At 41.7% G+C, this 20,722-nt stretch overlaps 1 protein-coding gene across 1 annotated transcript in view; it reads right to left on the bottom strand.

Annotated features, from left to right (window-relative positions):
* The window catches only part of ppil2 (peptidylprolyl isomerase (cyclophilin)-like 2), a 415,520-nt gene that overhangs the window by 330,092 nt on the left and 64,706 nt on the right, over positions 1–20,722 (bottom strand). The gene's annotated exons all lie outside the window — the stretch shown is intronic.

Raw genomic sequence — 20,722 nt, 5'->3', positions numbered from 1 at the left:
CCTCCTCACAATTAGCAACAGGATCTCCCCCTACCATTCTTTTCCTAACTGGGTTGTGTAGTGGTTATGGTCCTAGGCAAGCATTCCACAGGTCATGAGTTTAAATCCCACCATGGCAAGTTGGGAAAATGAATGCAATAAATCTAGCAATTTGTCAGCGGGCACTGAAAAAGATCAAACAGCACCCAGATTGTAAATGAAATACAGCTCATTCATTAATGTCATTCAGGGAAGGGAAGGGAACTTAATCATGCCTACACTTCACACTATTCCACACAATGGGCAGAATTTTTAGGTCGGCATGCGAGCGTGTGACCAACCCGCTCAAGCACAAAATAGCGCATGATATTTCAGTCGGTGGACACGTGCAAAAGTTGGAAGCACGCCTGCTGACAATTAAGAGGGCAATTAAGCCAATTATCCCCAATTTTTTGTGGTCCGTCCAACCTTACAGTTGGCGGATGGAAAAATCTGCCAGGCGGACTTTGCATTTTTGACGAAACCTCATCCAAAGGCGGGATGAGGTTTCCGTTATTAAATTTCAAAAAATTAAAATGTACGGACAGAATTTTCATCATGTATACATTCAGGTGACTGTTTCTGATGCATGGACATTTTTTTTTTTTTTACGGATTTTAAAATATTTATTTCTTGGTTTTAAATTCTTCAGCTCCCTGAGGCAGCTCTATGCCTTCAGGGAGCTTTCATTCTGCGCTCCCCCATGCCCACGCTTACATCAGTGCCTGCCCTCCTCCCACCCCCACCCCAGCAGCGCCGAGCATTTCAGCATGCGTTTCATGCTGGCTGGCGGTTAATTGGCTAGCTAGCATGAATTTGCGATCAGCCAGCTGGTCCACTCCTTGGCTGCTCCCGGGCCCACCAAGCAAAAAAACCTGCCCAGTGTGTTCAACCATTAATGCACTCAGGGCAACTAGGAATGGGTAATAAATGCTGCCTTGTCCACATCACAACAGGTTAAAAGGTTTCATTTAACTGGTGAGCACCATATACTATGAACTGAACACAAGCTACATGCCTTTTCCAACAGTTGCTACTACACCTCTAAAATGAATCCCACATTCCCCACAAAAAGTTGTTGCACGCACATAAATAATGGAGATGCCCATACAAAGACTCATTAATCCATCATTTGTACTCACTGACCTCTATGTATATTGGTTCCTGGTCTTGCAACACCTTAATTTTAAAATGTTCATCATCATTTGCAAACCCCTCCATGGTCTTGGCCATTAGCTCCAGAATTCCTCTCTAAATCTCTCTCCTCGAAGATGCTTCTTCACTCCTAGCTGTTTACCAAGCTTTTGACGACCTGCCCTAAAATTTCCTTCAAATTTTGATTGATTATGTTCATGTGAAGCACCTTGGGGTGGTTTACTGTTAAGGATGCTATATAAATACAAGTTGTTGTTCTGTGGACTGGCAATATTCTGCTGCTCCTCTTCCATCAGCAAGCCATCTGATCACAGCAGGCATCCCCACAAAGAATCAATGATTTCTCAAAGTCTTATGGCTGTCACCTTCATCAAGTAACAGGGCCACCGCCTCAGTGCTCACCTTGCCTACCTGCCAACATCCTCTGCAATAACCTGCACATTTTAGCAGTGGTGAGCCACAAACTGTTTAGACAGCACAACAGCACACCATGTGTGAAAATTGTGCTGCCATATTATAAAACAGTGAATCCTGACAGTGTCTACTTTATTCATTTTCAAAGGTGACAACATAGACAATAGACACAAGAAGCTTTAAGTGAGAAAAATAAAGGAGAAAAGAAAGGGGTAAACAAAACAACAGAAAGAGAGAATGAAAGAAGAGGAAAGAAAAGGAAAAAATACTCAGTTTCAATAAGGCTAGCTGAGGGACACATATTGGCCAGGACACCAGGAGAAGTCCACTGCTCTTTGTTGAATAATGCTATGAGATCTTCTATGTCCAACTGAGGGAGCATTGGTTTAACATTTCATCCATAAGATTGCACTTCCAACAGTGCAGCACTCCTTCAGTGGTGCAATGAACTTTCAGCCAAGGTTACGTGCTCAAGTGCCTGGAGCTGGGCTTGAGCCCACAATCTTCTAACTCCGAGTGAGAATGCCATCACTGGACCACATCTGACACAAGACATTAAAATAGTTGCTTTTTCACCTAGGTGTAGTACAAACAAAATCTCAAGTTTCATTCCCAGTTACATTGATACTTAATTCAGTGACTTATTTTATTTATTCCTTCAGGGAATGTGGACATCGCTAGCAAAGCCAGAATTTATTGCTCATTCCTAATTGCCCTTGAGAAGGTGGTTCATTTATATCGTGTCCACAGACAGTCTATACATGGCCCAGCCAGAACTGGACATAATTTTGCGCCTTGTTGTTGAATTCGGCAAGATCTGCAACAGTGCAGTTCATCTAGTGATAGGCATTGCAGGAGATGTTGCATAGTCTGTGAAGGTGGTATTGAGCCACTGTCCTAAGCCACTGCAGTCCATGAGGTGTAGGTACGTCTACTGTCTGCTAGGGAGGGAATTCAAGGATTTTAACCCAACAACAATGAAGGAACAGCAACATATTTTCAAGTCAAGATGTTGCGAGACTTGGAGGAGACTTGGAAGTGGTGCTGCCCCCATGAGCTGTTCTTGTTCTTCTACGCAGTAGAGATCACAGGTTTGGAAAGTGCTGTTGAAGGAACACTGCAAGTCTTTGCAGTACATCTTGTAGATGGTATACAGACATGTTGTGCCTGTGATGGAGTATATCAATATTTCAAGGTGGTCATGGGGTACCAATCAAGCGAACTGTTTTGTTTTGGCTGGTGTCAAGCTTTTTTAGTGTTTTTGGAGCTGTACTCGTCCAGGCAAATTCCATCACACACCCGCCTTGCACCTTGCAGATGGTGGAAAGGCTTTGAAGATTCAGGTGGTGTGTCACTCACCAGAACACACTCAGTCTCTGATTCAGTTCACCTTTCCCCTCTCTGTTCTCAAGGTTTGTGTGCATAAAGAATCACTCTTGACAGCATCAGCAATCTGCTCTGACTTCTGAAGCCAAATGGGAGCAGCGCAAGCAGCTATTTTCTCAAAAGGGCAGAGAGAGCAAAGCCTGACCCAGCTCAATTCTTCCATAATCCAAACCTGAGAACAGGAATGCATCACATGTAGAATTTCCCTCACAGCCTCAAAAATATCATTTGATCTTTGAAAGCAAAAAAAGATCTGAGACTTCAGAGCCTAAACCAACCCCATCACTACAGAACCAAGTGATGGAGACTGATGATATACAATTTTTAAATTGTTTCCAAAACTGCATTGGAATTTGAAATAGTTGCATAAAGACAATTTATTGATATCACGCAGAGACTCACTTTGCCCAGATAGGATTTCTTAATTGCACCACTCCTGGCATCATGGGACAGAAAGTTGTAGTTTAAGGTTATTGGGCAATAAAATAAACACATCTTTTGTGAAGAAGCACAACCAATTGAAGGTCATATTTTCCAATTTATTAAAAGGTTAGCAGTCTGAATGCCTTGTTTTTTCCAAAGAAATAGTTTCTCAGTTTCTGAAAAACAATCAGCTCTGTCTGCTCATCTGGAATTTCATGCAGGTGTTCATGGGGGCTTCAAGTTCATGTAGTATAGGTGTGCAATATCTCAACTCTGAAGAAATATATCTGTACTGCACAACAAGAGAAGGCCAATTTAATTCATTTAAGAAACTGTTTCATTCCACAAACCTAAAAAAAAAGTTGATAAAAGCATTCTGGAAAGGGCATATGTAAACTGATTCTATTTTCTTAAACAAGTATTGTTTTACAAATGTGAGCTAATTTACTTGTAAATAAATCTGGGCAGTGGTTTAGACTATATGAAGTGGCATAAAAGCATGATATTTTCTGTCATCTGAATTCATAGGAGATATAGTGATTTATGTTTTTATTCTTTCACAGGATATAGGCATCACTGGCAGGGCAAGGCATTTATCACCAATCCCGAACTGCCCTCGAGAAAGTGGCAGCAAGTCAGCTTCTTGATTATAACAGAATGGCTTGCTAGGCCATTTTAGAGGGCAGTTAAAAGACAACTGCATTGCTGTGGGCCTGGGGTCACATGTAGGCCAGACCAGGCCAGGTAAGAACACAGATTCCTCCCCTAAAGGGCATTAGTGAAGCAGGTGAGTTTTCGCAACAATCCAGTAGTTCCACAGGCAGCATTATTGACACAAGGCTTTTTTGGGACTTACTTAAGTTAAATGAATTTAAATTCCTCAATTGCCATGATGGGGGTTTCAATTCATATCTCAGGATCATTGATCCAGATCTCTGGATTACTAGTCCTGTAACATAATCATTACGCTACCATACCTGTAGAGTGTCCTCTATGTTATTCAAGAACCCATTTAGTGCAATTCTGTTGACTGTTAGCTTAATGCAGTAGAGAATGAAAGATGGAGCTTTCCGCCCATCAGAAACCTGGCCTGCTTACAGGAACTGCTATGAAGCTAATCATACCAGAAAATTTAACAGAAGCTTTAAACTGTACAAACATGGTTCATGCAAATTGCTGGTGGATGAAGACCTACTGAAAATTTCTTAGTTGGCAATGTAAAGTGAGAACCCTAAGGCAAGGCATACTGCACATGGAATCAAGCTATAAACTTGTAAGAAATCCACATGCAAGATATACTGGCTTTGAAATACAGCAGCTAATCACAATGCTGGAACATTTTAAAAGGCTTCACATAAAATAAATAAATGAAAACTGGGAGTGCAGTGACTGCTGAAGCATTGGAAAAAGGTACTGTCCTTTGGCAATAGCAATGGCCAGCAAATATCAATGAGCTGAATCTGGTGGTGCTGATTGAGGGAGGAATGTTAGCGAGGACAGTGGGAGAACTTCTTGCTCTTCTTTGAATGGAGAAATTTAATATTTTAAAGCGCATCTGAATGGGGAACACAGTTTTTAATGTGTTATTTATGATCAGTGCCGCCAACAATGCTGCACTTCCTCAGCATTATAGCAACTGAATTGTCCTGGAGTCTTCAGACGTTAATCACAAGGGCACCACTGGAACAACCCATCAGAAAAGTCATAGGAACATTAAAACAAATGTTTATTAGTTATGAAAAATATTGAAGGTTGGGATAAAAGGCTATTTTACCACGCTGGCTATTTAGAGGTGCGAGGTCATGAGATGAAACCACAAGGAATATGCCTAAACTGACTGGTTACCCTAGACTCCAACCAGGTGTGTTGCCAACCAATGTAATTTGTTGCATCTATAATTACCAACTTTAAAATCACATATTCAAGGTTGCATAGGTGGGAACAGAATTAAACTAGTCTAAATTTTTTTTTTTATTTTTTCATGGGATTTGGGCGTCACTGGCCAGGCCAGCATTTGTTGCTTATCCCTAACTGCCCTTGAATTGAGTGGCCTGCTGGGTCATTTCAAAGGGTAGTTAAGAGTCAACTACATTACTGTGGATCTGGAGTCAGGTGCTGGCCAGGCCAGGTACAATTGGCAGATTTCCTTCACAATACAAACAACTGTCCTAACTGTCTATCTTTTTTTCTGCTGTAAGGATACACATCCAGAAACCACATATAAACAGGGCTGTCTATCCCATAGTTGATTCAGTAACAGCTTGCATTTGAGAATAACTTAAGAAATCTTCCTTAAGATAATTCCAAAATTGTAAGCATGACTCCACTTAAGACCTGAAAATAAGAACACTGTTGATACAGACACACAGTAAAAAGGAAGAATTATCAGGCTGTAATCAAAGATCCCACTACATTTAATGATATTTCATTTTGAAACTGCATCCACATTCGGAACTCAAAATTTAAAGGCAAAGCACTGAAATTGCTTGGTTGCCAAGCGCTGATTCCAATCTAAAACATAAGGTGGAGGGGAAGGGGAAGGAGGTTGAATTGCTTCATTCAAAACCAGAGAATAATATGTAAACGGACACAATGCTTTCCCAGAGTAGGAGCAGATCTTATTAATTTAAATTTTGATTGGATTAGGCTTACTCCTGATTTGGGCCTCACTCTAATCTTTTCATTGTATGGATTAAGGTCTAGGCTTCACAGTTAAGTATTAAAAACTGAACTTGCAAATTATTTTTGTAAGCCTCAAATCTCTCAGAACTGTCAGCTCATCACTATTTTAATATAAAGAATGAACACCTGGCAGATATTAATTTTGCAAAATGTGCTGGTGATGTACAGTGACTCAACATTGAAAGGCAATTTATCTTTCCACCTATCTCTCATGCCATGTACAGCTGACAGAGCTCCCTGGGCTCTGTCAAAGTCACTTGAAAGGGAAATGGAAATAACTCCTCCTTTGAACTTTGCCTCCCTGGTGTCTAATCAGCAGCATGCCCAAGTCTAGGAATGAGAACAGCCTAGGTCCATTCAAGATTTGAATGTTCATCCAGCACTATTCTCATGTTACTGGATTCAGGAAAAGTCACTTCTTAGACAGGCAATGTCTGAGTTCTCTGCGCTCTTGCATTACTCCACCATCAGTGGACATGCCATCAACAGCTTAGATCTTAACTTCTGGAACTCACTCCCTAAACGTCTCCAAATTATGACTTCCCCCTTATCCTCTAAGATGCTGCGTAAAATCTACCTCTCACCAAACTTTTGGTCATCTGTCCTAATATCTCCCTATATGGCTCAGTGTCAGATATTGTTTGGTTATGCTCTTGTGAAGTACCTTGGGAAATTTTACAATTATAAAGGAGCTATATAAATGCAAGTTGTTGTTGCTGAGCCTCCAATTTTTCGTTAGTGACACCAACTTGTGTAATTAACATGTTGTTGGAGGAGGATAATCACCGAGCACTTGGCCTGGGATCTATAATTTGATGTGGTCTACACAACAAAATGGGACTGTACAAAGGGACTCAACTCTGTGGGATGTTAACTGTAAACCTGACCCTTACCGACACCTTTAGGATAGATGGTGAGAAACCCTCTGAGCACAGACTGAAAACAAATTAAGGCTGTGTTTAGTGACAAGGTTGTGTAGACTGAAGGCACTGCACTGAAGCTATCTTAATGGTGAAACATCAAACTCAATATTATATTCAACACAGCACAGCACTAAAACTCTAGCTAGCCGTGAGCAATATCATACACATGCACGTCACCCGCCTGTCAATGGCATCAATATTCACTCTGAAAAGTGAAAGCCAAACTGATCTCTCCATGACTTGAGCACCTGCTATGACCAATGAGCCTCAGAGTGGAATTTATAATCCATTCTTTAAGAATTCAAATTCATGAGACAGCTTCCTCCTCCTCAAAAAAGGAAGACTTGCTTTTATATTTCACCTTTCACGACCACCAGACATCCCGAAGCGCTTTACAGCCATTGAACTGCTTTCGAAATGCAGCAGCCCAATTTGAGCACAGCAAGCCTCCACAAACAGCAAAGTGATAATGACCAGATTATCTATTTTTGTGATGTTGATGGGCCAGGACAGCAAGGATAACTCCCCACCTCATCTTTGAAATAGTGGGACATGGGACTTCTTTCATTCAACTGGGAGGGCAAATGAGGCCTCTGTTTAAACTCTCGTCTGAAAGATAGGACCTCTGACAGTGTAGCACTCCATCTATACCAAAGCGGTCGTTTTACTTTTGTGCTCAGGTCCTGGAGTGGGATTTAAATCTACAACCTTGTGAATCGAGGAATTCAGGATTGTATTGGCACAAAAGTAGGATAAATACAGCCTAAATGACCCAAGGGATGTACAGAAAATGTCATCTGATTGACTTGAGCATTACGGAAAAAGTATTTTAAAAAGATCCAGCTTGACCTCTAACTGACCTGAGCACCTGCTGAGGCTAGTTAACCTCTAACTCTTTCGAGTACAAACACGATTACATCTGTTCCTATTCAGATGAAGTTACATTGTTTCATAGTTTGCCATTGTGAGATTTGAACTCTTGATTATTTTTTTTTAGATGTAACTCTTTTGAGTACAAACCCATTTCCATCTGTTTCAGATGAAGTTACATGGTTTCATAGTCTACCATTGTGAGATTTGAACTCTTGATCTTGGGGTTACAAGCCCAGTACTATAACCACTTGGCTATTTAGGCCAAGCCTAGTTAGTCTCTAGTTGAACTGAACATGTATATCAATTAAATGTTGTGGTCTTGAAGGGACCATTAGTTATACACAGCTACAATGCTTCTCACCTATCTGGAGCATTGCCATGAGAGATCTGATATATATAATCAAATCCAATTTAAACTGTAATCAAACAGGGAGCACCTTCTTGTTTTGAAAAGCAAACCAGTTCCCCAGTTATTTTGGTTTGGTGCTCTGAAACCAAGCAATGACTAAGGGCATTTTTCTCGGTGACAGATTATTCATTAGATTTTTCCTTGCTGGATGAAGAGCACACAGACCTCAATTTGATTCCAGCAAACTGCTTTTTCAAGCTTCAGCAAGTATACTCTGCTGTTTGGTATGCCAAAGACATCAATATGTACTTCGCCTCCGTCACATCTGTTCCGATGATGCTACCTTCAAAAACAGTTCCTCTGACATGTCCTCCTTCTTCCTTAACTGAGGTTTTCCACCCACGGTCGTTGACAGGGCCCTCAACCGTGTCCGGCCCATCTCCCGCGCATCTGCCCTCATGCCTTCTCCACCCTCCCAGAAACATGATAGGGTCCCCCTTGTCCTCACTTATCACCCCACCAGCCTCCGCATTCAAAGGATCATCCTCCGCCATTTCCGCCAACTCCAGCATGATGCCACCACCAAACACATCTTCCCTTCACTCCCCCTATCAACATTCCGTAGGGATCGCTCCCCCCGGGACACCCTGGTCCACTCCTCCATCACCCCCTACTCCTCAACCCCCTCCTATGGCGCCACCCCATGCCCACGCAAAAGATGCAACACCTGCCCCTTCACTTCCTCTCTCCTCACCGTCCAAGGACCCAAACACTCCTTTCAAGTGAAGCAGCATTTCACTTGCATTTCCTCCAACTTAGTCTACTGCATTCGTTGCTCCCAATGTGGTCTCCTCTACATTGGAGAGACCAAACGTAAACTGGGTGACCGCTTTGCAGAACACCTGCGGTCTGTCCGCAAGAATGACCCAAACCTCCCTGCCGCTTGCCATTTTAACACTCCACCCTGCTCTCTTGCCCACATGTCTGTCCTTGGCTTGCTGCATTGTTCCAGTGAAGCCCAACGCAAACTGGAGGAACAACACCTCATCTTCCGACTAGGCACTTTACAGCCTTCTGAACTGAATATTGAATTCAACAACTTTAGGTCGTGAGCTCCCTCCCCCATCCCCACCCCCTTTCTGTTTCCCCCTTGCTTTTTTTTTTCCAATAAATTATAAAGATTTTCCTTTTCCCACCTATTTCCATTATTTTTTAAAAAAAAAATTTTTTTTTAAATTTTTTAAAAATTTAAAAAAATTTTTTTTTTTTTTTAAATCTTTTATGCTCTCCCCACCCCCACTAGAGCTATACCTTGAGTGACCTACCATCCATTCTTAATTAGCACATTCATTTAGATATCACCAACTTTAACACCTATGTGTTCTTTTGTACTATTGTTGTTGACATCTTTTGATGATCTGCTTCTATCACAGCTTGTTTGTCCCTACAACCACACCCCCACTCCACTTCTCTCTCTCTCTCTCCGCCCCCCACACACACACATTAAAACAGCTTATATTTCAACTCTTTCTTGGACTCGAACTCAAGTTCTGTCGAAGGGTCATGAGGACTCGAAACGTCAACTCTTTTCTTCTCCGCCGATGCTGCCAGACCTGCTGAGTTTTTCCAGGTAATTCTGTTTTTGTTTTAATATGTAGAGGTACTTTGTTTTTATGGGAGGAAAAGCACTGATTAATGCTATTGACTGTGTGTTCAAAGCTCAGTATGCCCTCTAACAGAGCGAACAAGCTAATTTTCCACAATCACAAGTTTGTCAAAGTAGTTGAAACAAATTAATGGATTTTTCAAAGAGAGGTGAAGCCATTCAATTTAAATATTCAATTTGATTTTCACCTATGATATCTTTTTAAAGTAATAGCTTTCACTAATAGCTATTTCTGAGGTGAAAATGCAGATTAAGATAAACAGGTGGGCAGGGCCAGAATTTTTTTGTCATCCTTTTTGATGGGAAAGTCTGTACTCTGAAGTTTCGAATAGTGGCCATATAAGAACATAGGCCTTAGGAGCAGGAGTAGGCCATTCAGTCCTTCAAGTCTGCTCCACCATTCAGTAAGATCATGATTGATCTGGCTGTGGCCTCAACTCCACTTTCCTGTCTGCCCCAATAAACCTCAACTTCTTTGTCCAGAGAAAAAGATATCTAACTCAGCCGTGAATAAATTAAATAGCCCCATCTCCACTACTTTCTGATGAGGAGAATTCCACATCTTAACCTTCAGAGAAAAGATTTCTCCTCATCTCCACCTTAAAACAATGGTCTGTTAGGAAATAGAGATAGGTTAAATAAGTTATATTTGTATTTCTGGGTGTTAGGAGAATTTTAGCTTTGAAGTTTAAGTTTGATTTGTATTTCTGTATTTGTGTGTTAAGAAAGGTCAAATGGAGCTTTAGTTTCACTTTAAAAGGCTGCTTGCATTTCTAATGAGGAGTTTACGACTGCTATAAGGTAAAGGTAAACACACAAGAATAGAAAAACAGTGCTGTTTCCAAGCAACAGGGAGGCCAGGTAGTCAGGTTCCTCCCACAGACATACACACAGAAGAAAGATAGCAGTTTGATGTGGAAGTTTTTGGAGTTCAGCTGGTTTCGGAGTTGCTGCCAGGAGAGATTGCAGCAAAGGTGACAGATAGAAGCCCTTAGCTAAAGAAAAACACCAAAAATCCAGGAGAGCGGAAGAGGGGAAAGTCCGAAGGAGACCTTGGAGTCAAAGAAAGGACAGAACTTGGGAAAAGGTCTTGTTAAGTGAAGTTAAGAGTGAGGGGCAGAGAGAAAGGCTCCAAGCTTCAGATTTAAAGTGAGAACAGCTTGCAAGAAGCAAGAAGGTTCAAAGAGACAACTGAAGGCCTATAACTCTTTGCTATTGGCATGTGAAGCAGTGGTGTACTGTTGACAGCTGAGTCAAAGAGACAGAGTGTGTGGAAAACAGCTTGAATGCATGTGGTGACGCAGGAAGAGGAACATCAGAAGGAGAGTTTGAAACCCTGGAGGTGAACCCTTGTGGAAGGTGTCTGAGAGAAAGCGTCGATCTGGGAGAAGATTCCAAGATGAGGTTTTGGAGAGTGGAGATTGGAAACCCTCGTGTGAAGGACAGAATTCAGGGAAACTGGTTGGCTCACGGCGTGACAAGCGCCTTTGTAAAGTTGAGAAGAGATCCATAGCATCCGTTTGATGTGGCATACGTCCCTTGGTTTCAGAGTGTGGTATGTCTGACCACAGGGTGCCATAGTTTACATGGACTGGGTATTTACTGTGTGCATTAAGTATAAGAAAACTTTTGTGACTTGTGTTATCCTTAAAAATCTGTATATATCTGTAAAGGTATAGTTGTGGGTGAAGGAGCATTGTAATATAGTTCATCTTTTCTTGTTGAATAAATGTTTTATTCTTTTGTTAGAAGTTCATCAGCTGACCCCTGTGCCTCTATTCAGTAGCTACTATCATGTATCTAAACAAATAAACGTTAGGGTCTATCAAGCTGGGTTGCACTCTGGGATCAGGCTTGTCCAGGGGTAACCTCAGCTTAGGATCATATCAAGATCCTTTACTCTTAAACTGTGCCCCTTAAGTCTAGTCTCTCCCACAAGAGGAAACATCCTCACAATATCTACCCTATCAAGTCTCTTCAGGACCTTATATGTTTCAATAAGATAACTTCGCATTCTTGTAAACTCCAATGGGTACAGGCCCAACCTGTCCAACCTTTCTTCATAAGTTAAGCCCTTAACCCCAGGAATGAATTGAGTGAACCTCCTCTGAACTGCTTCCAACGAAATTATATCCTTTTTCAAATAAGGAAACCAAAACTGAACACAGTACTCTAGATGTGGTCTCATCAACATCAGCTGCAGTGAAACTACCTTTACATTCTATTTTTTTTCTCTTTAGTTCTGATGAAGAGTCATATGGACTCGAAACGTTAACTCTGTCTTCCTTAACACAGTTGCTGTCAGACCTGCTGAGTTTTTCCAGCAATTTTTATTTTTGTTTTATATTCTATTTCCCTTGCAATAAACACCAATATTCCATTTGCTCATTATATCATATATTTGATCTCACTAATTAGCTTGAAGCAGTTAGGATCACAAGCTTGCATTTCACCTGTCCATGTACACCATTCTTAGGCTGAGTGGAGCACATAACCATTTGTAAGAGGAAAACACATTAAAACAACTGGAAGTCAATGTACCTGTTGCCAATTCTGTCAGGGTGTCTCAAAAATATTGTGAATGAGAATCTCAGCCATGACAACCTTCCACTTAGTTACCAATTATTTACATCACAAGCTCCTCAATCTTAAGGCTTAAAGTGGAAAGGTTTACTCCATGCCCAATGTGAAACCTCATTTGCCGTCAACATTTCTGAAATTTTCAATGAGCTATCACATTCTGACTTTGCTAAACATCTGGTGCTTTTTGGCATGTAGTATTTTATAGCTCAAGGAACAGTCATGAGTTATTAAGGGCCAGGTTCTAGATCATGCTCAATTCTTCATCTTCAGCCACCGATTGGCTATCAGATGCAATCATGTTTTTGATATTAAGGCACTAAGAGTAGTTAACTCACTGAATAGAGACAGAAGTGGACTGAGAGTCAAGAAACAGTCCATCATTTTCATTTCCAGCACAAAATCAATATGTAAGAAAGTTTTTAGCATGGTGTTGTCCACCCACCTCTAACTTAAAAGCTCAGCTGAGTTCAACTATAAATACCCAATTTCTTGGCTTGGCTATCTTAATGATGAAGACAGTTGAGAAGGCCAGTAAAGAAGGGGGAGAGAAAAAGAGTCCTGATCTTCAAGGTACTCCAGCTCTACTTGCCATATTGCAGCCACTTGGCAGACTGCAGAAAACTTCTCGGGTCTAATTTTGCTAAGTGCAGTCTCATCCCCAACTCTCGTTCCCTATGAATGTGCTCCCAAAGGGAAAGACACATAACCTTCTTTGTTGTCCAGGTCTCAGTTCAATCCAAAAATAAGCAGACCAAATAGCTGGATAATTATCCCAAACAAAGCTTAATCCCCTGTAACATCAAAAAGATAGGTTGTCATTCTTCAACAAGATTACAACTCCAGAAGCACCACTTAGAGCCATTAATTTCAAATAGTTACTAATAAATCCAATAGGGAATTCAGGAGAAACTTATTTCCCAGAGAATGATTAGGATATAGAACTCATTACCACAGGGAGCAACTGAAGCAAATGGAATGGATACATTTAAGGGGAAGCCGGGTAAACACACAGGAAAGAAGAAATAAAGGGCTACAATGGTAGATTAGATGAGGGAAAGATAGAGGCAGTTCATTTGGAACATAAAAATCAGCATGGAACAGTTGGCTGAATGGCCTGTTTCTGTGTTCTGCATTCCACATGAATGTGGTAAAATGAAGCTATATCTCATGTTTATTAGCCAGAACTGTTAAGACTCAAAATTTTCTATCATAAGTGAAAGTCTACACTTAACACCAATAGATAAAGTAAACCATCACTTGCTTTATTACAAATTCTGAAGCATACTAAAATGAAGGAAATCTGATTTCTTCATTAGTTCCCCAGTTCAGTGCCTGCAAAACAGTTATCCTCCCTGCAACACCCAGAATCAAATTCAATAGCTGTCTTTCTTCAGGCCAATTTCACCACAATATACAGACAAAACCATTGTTCAGCCCTCCAAACAATTAAGATAATTTCAAGGGTCAAATGAACACTTCGCTTGGGACACTGCTATGATTCCTACTACAGCTCTTCTATTACCTGACCAGAAGAAACGGTCTTCGAAAATACAACCACTACCTAACCAACTTAAAATTAATTTCCTGGCCGAACAAATTTTCCTCCCACTTGCAAGAGAAGAGGCATAGAGGCCAAGTCTCTTACAAAGTGGCTTCCCTTGAAAAGCAGTTACTTTAACTGACTGCATTGCAAGGATCATTTGAGAATACAATTGCACTTTTAAATGTACTGCTTTTTAAATGAAATAAATAAGCAGAATGTCCACAAAAGAGGGCAAGGAAGCTAGTCATTGATATTCAAAGCTTAGTCTAGACATTGGCTCAGGATTTATCATTCCAGCTCCTTTAAACTGCATATATAACAGCTCCCAAGAGACAAAGGTGCCCCTTTAGTTTCTCAAGTGCCTACTGACAGCAGTTTTGTCAGTCGCAGAGTACTGTGATCTGATGGTACAATACTGAAGAATGCACAGTGTGCCAGACTCCCTGTAGCTTGGCACAAAGAGGACAGCAGCCAAAACAATGAAATCCTAATATCCGTCTCTCTTAGCTGTGACCCAGTTTCCTGACAAGTAATCACAACGAGCAAGATTAGCTGGCTCTCTGACGTCATCCTTCATCACTTGAGGCTGCAGCCTGCTCCGTAGACAAAATACAAAGCCCTGTTTATGAGTCAAGTCAGATGGTCGTGCAGCTGGCATTGAGACACAGGTGCTAACTGTGATGAACGTAAAGCCAATGACTGTCCATCTGTAGCAAGGCAGTATCATAACAAATCAAGAAAAAATCCCCATGAATAAATAAAGTAGAAAGATACAACTTGGAATACTCCCTCCCGTGCCAGTACTGCACCATTAATCATGTAAACGGCAACTCCATTTGAGGTAGAATGCCTGTTCTTCCAAAAAAAGGGAACACCAAGTGGTTCCTTTAGGTTAAATGCCCCTTTCTGGAAGGAGAAGGCAGCAAAGAGAAACAAGCCTGCCCTCAAGTGTAACGAAGAACATACAGTTTGATTGATTTATTGACTGTTAGTGATCATGGGGGATTTCAATATGCAGGAAGACTGGGAAAATCAGGTTGGTAGTGGATCCCAAGAAAAGGAATTTGTGGAATGTCTACAAGACGGCTTTTTGGAGCAGCTTGTGGTGGAGCCCACTAGGGAACAGGCAATTCTAGATTTAATGATGTGTAATGAGGCAGATTTTATAAGGGAGCTTAAGGTGAAGGAACCCTTAGGAGGAAGTGACCATAATATGATGGAATTTACCCTGCCATTTGAGAGGAAAAAGCTGGAATCAGATGTAATGGTATTACAGTTGAATAAAGGCAACTACAGAGGCATGAGGGAGGAGCTGGCCAGAATTGACTGGGAGATGAGCCCAGCAGGAAAGACAATGGAACAGCAATGGCAAGAATTTCTGGGAGTAATTTGGAAGACACAGCAAAAATTCAGCCCTAGGAAGAAGAAGCATACTAAAGGGAGGACGAGGCAACCATGGCTGACAAGGGAAGTCAGGGACAGCATAAAAGCTAAAGAGAAAGCATACAATGCGGCGAAGAGCAGTGGGAAACCAGGGGATTGGGAAACCTACAAAGGCCAACAGAGGACAACAAAAAAAGAAATAAGGAGGGAGAAGAGATTAAATATGAGGGTAAACTAGCCAGTAATATAAAAGAAGATTGCAAGAGTTTTTTTAGATATATAAAGAGTAAGAGAGAGGCAAAAGTGGACATTGGGGGCGCTGGAAAATGACGCTGGAGAAGTAGTAGTGGGGAACAAAGAAATGGCGGAGGAACTGAATAGGTACTTTGCGTCAGTCTTCACAGTGGAAGACACGAGTGACATCCCCAAAGTTCAAGAGAGTTGGGGGGCAGAGGTGAGTATGGTGGCCATTACCAAGGAGAAGGTGCTAGGAAAACTGAAAGGTCCGAAGGTGGATAAATCACCTGGACCAGATAGATTACAACCGAGTTCTGAAGGAGATAGCTGAAGAGAAAGTGGAGGTGTTAGTGGAGATCTTTCAGGAATCACTGGAGTCAGGGAAGGTCCCAGAGGACTGGAAGATGGCTAATGTAACCCCCCCTGTTTAAGAAGGGAGTGAGGCAAAAGATGGGAAATTACAAGCCGATTAGCCTGATCTCGGTCGTTGGTAAGATTTGAGAGTCCATTATTAAGGATGAGATTTCAGAATACTTGGAAGTGCATGGTAAAATAGGGCAAAGTCAGCATGGTTTCATCAAGGGGAGGTCATGCCTGACAAATCTGTTAGAACTCTTTGAGGAGGTAACGAGTAGGTTAGACAAAGGAGAGCCAATCAATGTTATCTACTTGGACTTCCAGAAGGCCTTTGACAAGGTGCCACACAGGAGGCTGCTCAGTAAGATAAGAGCCCATGGTGTTAGAGGCAAGGTACAAGCATGGATAGAAGATTGGCTGTCTGGTAGGAGGCAGAGAGTGGGGATAAGTGGGTCCTTCTCAGGATGGCGGCCGGTGATTACTGGAGTTCCGCAGGGGTCAGTGTTGGGACCACAACTTTTCACTTTATACATTAATGATCTAGATGAAGGAACTGAGGGCATCCTGGCTAAGTTTGCAGATGATACAAAGATAGGTGAAGGGACAGGTAATACTGAGGAGGCAGGGAGGCTGAAGAAGGATTTGGACAGATTAGGACAATGGGCAAAGAAGTGGTAGATGGAATACAACGTGGGGAAGTGTGAGGTCATGCACTTTGGTAAGAAGAATAGAGGCATAGACTATTTTCTAAATGGGGAGAGAATTCAGAAATCTGGAGTGCAAAGGGACTTGGGGGTCCTAGTCCAGGATTCTCTTAAGGTTAACTTACAGGTTGAGTCGGTAGTTAGGAAGGCAAATGCAATGTTGGCATTTATTTCTAGAGGACTAGAATATAAAAGCAGGGATGTGCTGCTGAGGCTTTATAAGGCTCTGGTCAGACCACATTTAGAATATTGTGAGCAATTTTGGGCCCCGTACCTCAGGAAGGATGTTCTGGCCCTGGAGAGGGTCCACAGGAGGTTCACGAGAACGATCCCAGGAATGAAAGGCTTAACATATGAGGAACGTTTGAGGACTCTGGGTCTATACTCAATGGAGATTAGAAGGATGAGGTGGGGATCTGATTGAAACTTACAGAATACTGAAAGGCCTGGATAGAGTGGAAGGGGAAGATGTTTCCATTAGTAGGAGAGACTAGGACCCGAGGGCACAGCCTCAGAGTAAAGAGAAGACCTTTTAGAACAGAGATGAGGAGAAACTTCTTTAGCCAGAGAGTGGTGAATCTATGGAATTCATTGCCACAGAAGGCTGTGGAGGCCAGGTCATTGAGTGTATTTAAGACCGAGATAGATAGGTTCTTGACTGGTAAGGGGATCAAAGGTTACGGGGAGAAGGTGGAAGAACGGGGTTGAGAAACTTATCAGCCATGATTGAATGGCAGAGCAGACTTGATGGGCCGAATGGCCTAATTTCTGCTCCTATGTCTTATTTCAAATGCTGACGACTGTAGCCAATTACTTCTCAAAGAGCATTTGTTATTCTCTTAAAAATGTGCTGCTGATTACTGTCATAAGATTGTTTCAAACATATTTACAAATGTCCAAACTGAAAACACTATGAACTACATTAGGGCAAGCCAGTGAAAAAAATTACAGGTCAGATTAACACTGTGTCTTTGAAATCCACATTGAACAATATTGCTAAGTCTATAAATGGAGTACACAGCAAGAATCACATAATGGCACCAAGCCTACAAAAAAAAAACCACATTGTGTACAATACTTACCACTAAAGGATTAAACGTACAAAAGTCTAAAAGCAATTCCTCACTATTTTCAACTCCAAATTTATATTATTATTTCTATGAAATAACATCCTGAGTACACACCAAATCAAGTCTTATGGAAATATATATGTGCCAATGAGTTCTCGCGTCAAGATTCACTGTTCCACATTTATGCTTTTTGCTGCTCTTCAGTCTCTCGTCAGTCATTTTGGTTACATTCTTAACTCTACTGAACTGTCGTTGCAGGTATACAATAAGTTTTTTCAGAATTTATGCACATCTACCTTGACTCAAAAATATACAATAAAAAGTAGCCTTTATATGGTCTATTATAGAAAAACACCCTAAGATATGACACAGAAGTGAACAAAGCCAAAGAAGGAAATATTAGGTGACCAAAAACTTGGTGAATGAGATATGTTTTAAGGAGGGTTTTAAAGGAAGACAGGAAGTCGGAGAGACAGAGGAGTTTAGGGGGGTGAATGCTATATAGCATGAGTGACGTAGATACACTTGACTATTCCAACAGCCGGTTGGCCCCCCCAATTTTTACTCTCCGTAAATATGAGGTCATCCAAACTCTTGCCCATGCCTGAACATACACCAAATCCTGTTCACCCAGTACACCATGCTCTATGACCTATATTGACTCACAATTAAGCAACCCTTGATTTTAAAATTGTCATCCTTGTTTTCAATACCCTTCATAGCATTACCCTCCCTATCACTGTACCACTCTGCCAGCCTTCCAACTGTCCAGAATAACTGCATTCCTCCAACTCCAGTCTCTTAAGCATCCCTGATTTTAGTCGCTCCACTTTGGCAGCCATGCCTTTGGCTGCCAAGGCCCTAAGCTCTGGAATTCGTTCCCTAAACCTCTCCATCGCATTACTTGTCTTTCCTCTTTTAATACATTCCTTAAAATATACCTCTTTCACTGAGATTTTGGTCAACTTCCCTAAACATCATGAGGCTTGGTGTCAAATTATGTTTGATAATGTTCCTGTGAAGCACCTTGGGACATTTTACTATGTTTTACCAGGTAATCACCAACTCCAACAAGAAGGAATCTAACCATCTGCCCTGGACATTTGACGGCATTATTGTTGCTGAATCTCCCAAACATCCAGAACCTGAGGGTCACCATTGACCAGGAACTTAACTGGGCCAGTCATAAAAATACTGTGGCTACAAGAGCAGGTCGGAGGCTGAGAATTCTGCTGCGAGTAACTCACCTCCTGACTCCCCAAAGCTTGACTACTAACTACAAAGCACAAGTCAGGAGAATGATGGAATAGTTTCTGTTTGGCTGGATGAGTGCAGCTCCAACAACACTCAGGAAACATGACGCCACCCAGGACTAAGCAGCCTGCTTGATTGGCACCCCATCTGCCATCTTAAATACTCACTCTCACCAACGTACAGTGGCAGCAGTATGTACCATCTACAAAATGCATTACAGCAACTCACCAAGGCTCTTTCGATAGCATCTTCTAACTTGTGACCTCTACCACCAAGAAGGACCTAAGCAGAAGCATGGTACCCCTCCAAGTCACACATCATCCTGACCTGGAACTATATCAGCGTTCCTTCACTGTTGCTGGGTCAAAATTGCTTCCTTCCTAACAGTGCCAATAGGCATACCTACATCACCATGGGCTGTAGAGGTTTTACGAGGGCTTTTGAAACAAGAGCCATCAATGGTGGGGCAATGGAAGAGGAGAAAACAGAAAAGGTTAGAGTTGGAGGAAGAAGAATTTAAACATACAATGAGAATTTTAAATTGAGATGTTAGTAGCCTTGCAACCATGCATGTCAGCAAGTACAGGTTTCACAGATTAGCACCATCTTTGTGCATGATAGGATTTCGGCACTAGTGTTTTAGATGAACTGAAGTTTACAGCGGGTCAACAATGGAAGGTGAATCAAGAGAGCACTGGAATAGTTTATTCTGATGGTGGCAACAGTATGGATGAGGGTTTCAGCTGTAGCTGATCTGAAGCAGGAGAGGAGGCAGACAGTAGTATGGAGATGATAATAGTCTTTGTAATATAGAGGTTCTGGGATCAAAAACTATCCCGGGGTTAAATAGGATACCGAAGATGCAAACAGTCTGATCTCGCTCAATCAGGGAAGAGGGATGGAATCAGTAGCAATGGTGTGGAGTTTGTGACAGGGACAATGCCTTCAGCATTCTCAATGTTTAGCTGGAGGTAGTTGCAGCTGATCCAAGCAATATGACAACACAGAGCAGTAGATGGGTTAAGAGTTAAGAGTACTGGTGAAGAGGTAGGGCTGAGTGTTAATAGCATACATGTGGCTGCTAACATACCTGCCAATGATGCCATCGGCAGCACATAGGTGAGAAATAAAAGGGAACCAAGGACAGATACCTGAAAGATTCTTAAGGTAATGGTGCAAGGGTGAGAGGCAAAGCCATTGTTGGAAATCCTGTGGCTATAACTGAATAGTCAAGAACAGAATGAAGGGAGTAGAAAGATGGCAAAGAACTGCATTGAAAATTCCATAATGCAGGAGTGTAATAATCAAACATTGGGCCACCAATGGTGGAACAAAGAAAGTGGGGGCAAGAAGCCCAATGTTGAATGATGCAAGCTGCTTAAGGGAACACAAAACAGGAAGAGATCCAAAGATTCGATGGGGGAAGAGCCATACAAGGATTTAAAAACAAGTTGAGAATTTTGAAATCAAAATGCTGAGGCTTGGGGGAGACAGAGGAGCTTGGAGAGGTTTGGGATGATTGGAAGCATTACAGACAAGAGGGAGTTTAATTTAAACAGCCCTGATTTCACCTCTCACCATTCATCCATAAACAAAAAGGTGTTTTTGATTTTTTGATTTCCCCCTTTGTGTGGTGGCATATTTTCCCAACCCTTCAGTTTTGGTGTGGTCCATTCTGTATTAATAACTCCACAGCAAACTC

The sequence above is a fragment of the Carcharodon carcharias genome, chromosome 13, assembly GCF_017639515.1.
Source record: "Carcharodon carcharias isolate sCarCar2 chromosome 13, sCarCar2.pri, whole genome shotgun sequence".
Lineage (NCBI taxonomy): Eukaryota > Metazoa > Chordata > Chondrichthyes > Lamniformes > Lamnidae > Carcharodon > Carcharodon carcharias.
This window is presented reverse-complemented; position numbering and strand designations above follow the sequence as displayed.